Source organism: Frankliniella occidentalis, unplaced genomic scaffold (genome assembly GCF_000697945.3).
Source record: "Frankliniella occidentalis isolate FOCC.00 unplaced genomic scaffold, Focc_3.1 Scaffold68, whole genome shotgun sequence".
NCBI classification, from domain to species: Eukaryota; Metazoa; Arthropoda; class Insecta; order Thysanoptera; family Thripidae; genus Frankliniella; species Frankliniella occidentalis.
Genome location: NW_026267198.1, coordinates 611,992 through 617,366, shown reverse-complemented (window position 1 = coordinate 617,366; position 5,375 = coordinate 611,992).

Sequence of the window (5,375 nt, the reverse complement as noted above, 5' to 3'; positions counted from 1 at the left end):
GGTTTAATGGTAGTAGTCACGGACTGACTTCTCTTTCAGTCCAGACAGCTCTTTTCTTCTTTTTTTTCAAAAGGCTCCTCAACCTTCTGGCTGAAGTTTAGGGTGCGCTTCACACCAGAAGGCTCGGCTATGGCCAAACTCGACGGCCCTGGTCCCTCAAATTGAGAAGCCGTTGCAGGCTTGACTGGAAAAACACAATTTGCTATTTGATTGTGGTTCATCACAAAGCAATACAGTACTTTACTAAACAAAATTGGTCTTTTGGCCCTCCCTCCGTTTGACCTTCTTTAGGTCATTGTGAACCATGTTACTTATGTACCTTTCTGCAGCAAAAAACAACCTTTTCCATCTGGCACATAGCGGTAAAACTTTCCAGCGACCGGCACAAGTGAATTGAAATGATTCATAATCAATGAAATAACGAAAAAGCACCCAAAACAAGCCAAGCGTTGCGCCAGGTGGAGCTTATTAAATTGGCACCGGCTTTCAATAAGACAACTACAAGCAATACAACAATATCTTCCCACATAAGATATCAAAAGGCTCAGATAAACAATGTTTTCAGAAAACAAGATAAATATTCGCCAATCTGACAAAATTCGATGGCTTTGCACTGAAAACAATTACTAGGTACAGGAACTATGATTTTGGTTCCAGTTACCAAAATGTGTAGTAAAATAGGAACCAACTAGTCGTGTAGTAAAATTCACTAAACGCTTTAGTAGATCTTATCTGGTAAGATTTACTACACTCCTAGTAGCTGCAACAAGAGTTCTGACTCCCCATCTAGTAAATGGTACAAGCCTCGCTAGTAGCTCCAATTAAGCAAAGCATGCTTGTGCCTGTTACTACTGACTTCTGGAGTAGTTCCGAAAATTGTTATTAAATAGTACAAGGTCTCTTATTGCGACAAGAAGACAATGACGTACTTCTTACAGGTGACTTTTGTAGATGTAACAAGACATGTTATTAAATCGTACTGGAAGTTATGTATAATTAAGCATAATCATGTAGTAACGTTTTCAAAATGTTTTATTGACACTATTAACAAAATTTACAACAATAATAAACAGTAGAAGGGACACTGCAAAAAATTATGACAGGAAAACTACAGATCGTCCTGCTAATTATTTTCCAGGAACTTCTGTTATTCGAATAACAGCATCGATGTAGTTTTAATGGTTAAAATTTGGTACAGGGAGCAATGTACAGGACCACTGTAAGGCAAATGCGCGGACAAAACTGTGTACAGTGGAGCCGTATTCGTACACTGTACCGTGTAAATCCTGGGCTTTCCGGTGCTACAGCAACACTGCACTACGCGCTCTGTACCCTAGGTGCAGTGACTAAGAGCGGCATCTACAGTAACGCTGTAGATCGTTCTGTATCAGACTCTAATTTTTTGCAGTGGATGAGGCGATTGAAACAAGCTGAAACAAGACTTTACAACTTACACAACAAAAACTAGACAAAACATGAAGATGAGAGCATTTGCCTCAAAGTTACAAAGCTTTTTGTGGAAATTTTGTGGAAAATCACAAGAAATGGATACACCAAGTCATTTATGAAAACACAATTGAGCTTTGAGGTTTGTGTAATCTTATAGGCATGCAAATTTTAGGTTCAACTGCAGTACCCTTATGGTCCATTCACAAGACCGCAATGACATTGCAGCATCAACGCCTTGTACACCATTCCTCAGCCTGACAACACGTTGACTTTAAGTGCATTGCTTCTGACCTGGTGCGTGTTGCAGTGCAGGTTCTTCTTTTGCAGAAGGAATTGGTGGAACATGTGGAGAGACTGCATTATCTCATACCTTTCATGGGGTTGTTGTGCTGCTTTGCAGTGTTTCTCTAAGCTGTAGAATGAGGTAAGAAAATCTAAAGCAGATGAGCTATCCCCTCTCAGGTGCAGGATGTACCTCGGACTGACTAGTGGTTTGGGTACTGATTCATGGATTTTGTTACAGTAATGTGTGCGACTGTTCCTGCAATTTCATTGAGCCTGCCAGTGGGAAGGACATGAGGTGGGAGGTGGATATCCTTACTCTTACTGACAAAAGGCCTCATCCTCCTAACGAACATGTTAGTCGAAATTGCCAATTCTCCTTCCATAGCAGTCTTTGACTGCCTCTTCCTTATTATGATGTTCAAAGACCCCAATGTCCGGATGTAGTCCTCATATGTGCTTACCTTACAGATTTTAAAAATCCAGAACATGGAGTAGAGAATCAAGGTTTTCCATCTGTAGGGTGGGCAAAACGAGAGAACCACCTCCCCATTGCTCTAGTGTTGCTATTTCTTTCCTGACTGAAGCATACAAGTTCAGTGCCTTTTTATGTTTGCATCAGTGGTCATGCAATGTGCTGTTATAAGTGTAGCCACTTTCTCCTCCCACACCTCTAGACTAATCCTCTCCTGCTGAACCAACTTTGCTAATGCAGTTGTATACAGGTACGGACCGACATGAGCCCTCTCATTATCTGAGATAAAGTCAGTCACGGTAACACCTCCTTCATGGTTCACAACAGCTACTTTAGCGACCATCCCTTCAGACTTTTTCGGCGGTGGGGTCCACGAGGGTGACGATGCGCTGGCCTCCCAGAACATGCACAGTGTCGTGGCCGTCGAGCGTCGAGGTGTCGTGATCGAAATTGTCAAACAACGTACTGTGTGAAGTCGCGGGGCTCCCGCTGCACTTCAAACACACGCTCCTCGTTCTCGCGCTTGAACATGGCCACACTAAACGCATGTTTAGTTTCATGGTAACTGACCAACAAACCAAAGGGGTTAAGAATGTCAATCTTATCACGACACGGCAACCTAGAGTGGTGGTCAGTAGCAGCGCGTAGAAACTCCCGCTGCCGGGCTGATACCATCATCGTGCGAGCTGCGCGGAGCCGTATTTTGCAAACGTTAAAACAAACGAACAGGAGGGTCTTCAGCACTGAAACCTTCTCTCCCATACTCGTTATCATTGTCTTTGTGGCTCGCAAATTAAACGACAATGAAATATGGGTGGTATGAGAAATTTAGCACGAGTTTACCAGGTCATGTCCGTTGTCCCTAAAGTTTTGTTCTTACCAAACAAAGTAAAGCTGCGACACACCTCCTAAGCCACGTAGGCATAAATTATGAGTGCGATACAAAAGGTTTCAGTGCTGAAGACCCTCCCGTTTGTTCGTTTTAACGTTTGCAAGAGCCGAGACGATGATGGTATCAGCCCGGCAGCGGGAGTTTCTACCCGTTGTCAGTATAGTAAGGGCACAGTGAAGAGGAGGAATGTAAGTCTTAGGGCGTGCTGCATACATCAACGCCTCCCCTAAGGCATGCCGTTTTTTTCCAACGCCTTTGCGGCTTTTTTCTACTTAAGCTTTTGTAGTAATTAAAGTCGATATAAAGCACTTTAAGCTTTCAGGGAGAGGCCCCGTGATATTTTGGGGGGCGTTGTACTGATCATTTCGACATCTAGATTTTTTAATGTCCTCAGAAATTATTTGTTCCGCCAGCTGCACAATCCTAAGCCTTTTTTCCTCCACAGTCACCCGTATTCTTTCTTTGTACCAGTTCCAAAGTTCTTTATCTGTCCTAACCTGTAACTCACCAAAAGTTAAGGGAACCTTATTTACTAATTCAATAGCACTCAACACATTTACAACAATTGGGGTATCAAAGTTCTCTTCCGCTTCATCAACATATTTGGCAATTGAAGCAAGTGTTACATAGTCTCGTAGATAGGCTGGTTTCATTCTTACTCTAGTACTTCTTCTTAAATTACCCGTAGCTTCTTCTGGTTCATCAAATTCCTCTATCTCGGGCCCAAAATTATTCACTACATCATTTAATTCTTCGTGATCCTCCTGTTCTTTCTCTTCAGAGTTATTATTTTCCACCCTTATAGTCCTATTATTATCTGAATCAAACACTTCATCATTCAAATTGTTATCAAAAGTATTTTTAGACTGATCACATATTATGTGTTTGGCAACAATAATTTTCTTCTCATCCATTGTCACAATAACCTAAAAATATGCCCCTCTTACTTCTACTGTCAAATTTACCATTTACTTGGATATTAGGTTTCTTAACATAAGTTTTACATCCAAACACTCTTAATTTTGACAAATCTGGTTTCACTCCAAACCACATTTCAGCTGGTGTTTTATTTTCTTCGATGGCTCGTGTCGGTGACCTGTTAATTAGATAGGCAGCAGTTAGTATGCATTCGAACCAAAAAGAATTCGAGAATTTCCGCCTCTTTCGAATGATACCAATATTACGTTTTCGGTGAAAAAGCGACTTAAGCGGTTATCCGGAGCGCCAAGCGAGGTAAGCGGTTGTCCGCAGGCGGGGAGTGAGCTGAGCGTTTTCTCAGAGCCATTGAGGCGGTGAGCGGTTTTTCATAGGGGGTATCGTATTGTTTCTTGAGACACCTTCAGCAAGTTCTTTTTTTTTTTTCAAAAAGTCTTCTTTAGGACTAAAATATGGGGTGTATACATGGTCCAACTCTAGAGCGTATGGGTTGGCAGGGGCTAGCAGATGTTTGAATGGCATGGTAGAATCAATAGAACTAAGTAAGTTACGCAGTCTACCGGTAATGGCTGATTTTGTGACGTTCCTTAATCTGACTGGCCTTGGGTCACGATTATAATAAGGCTCTTCATTGCGCTTACTAGCTTTCACCATTTTTTGTGCCTTCAGGGGAGAGCCTTGATACTTTTTAGATGGTCTGTGAAACGTTTGCAGCTGATCTGTACATGACTCTCTTAAATTAATCCTACCATTTAAAGCTATGTCATTAATTCCTAACAGAGCTACAACTATATGCTTACAATGAGCCGACCCACCTGCGCCAGCAACACAATTACAGTGTGTAGCTTCTATCATCCTATCACAGTCTAATTTAATATATACACAGTAACTTACATTTTTGTACATTTCAGCACTAACATAGCCCTTATAAAAATGTTTACTATCTTGGTTGTCTTTGGAGTATCTTAAAAATTGTAGGAACTTCTCATCGTACATTGCATAAGCCGAACCACCATCAGAATGAAATCTGTAATGTGATATTGTATCAAGTGATATTTTAATAAATTACTGATCTCCATGTAATGTGTTGTTTAGTAATACACTTACTTTTCTAGAAATAATGCAATTTGTTGCATTGATACTGGAGGCAAATCTCTGCTTGAATTCACATCCCTGAAGGCTGTATCTTCAGGGATAAGGAAATCAGGTTCAACAGGTTCAACATCCACGTGCAAATAAAAATTATTGTTCCTCACATGGCTAATTGGCTGAGCGATTAGCGAAGCCCATTACTCCACTGACCGGAAAAGTTTCATTCTGTTTGTTTGTCTGTTTGTCTGT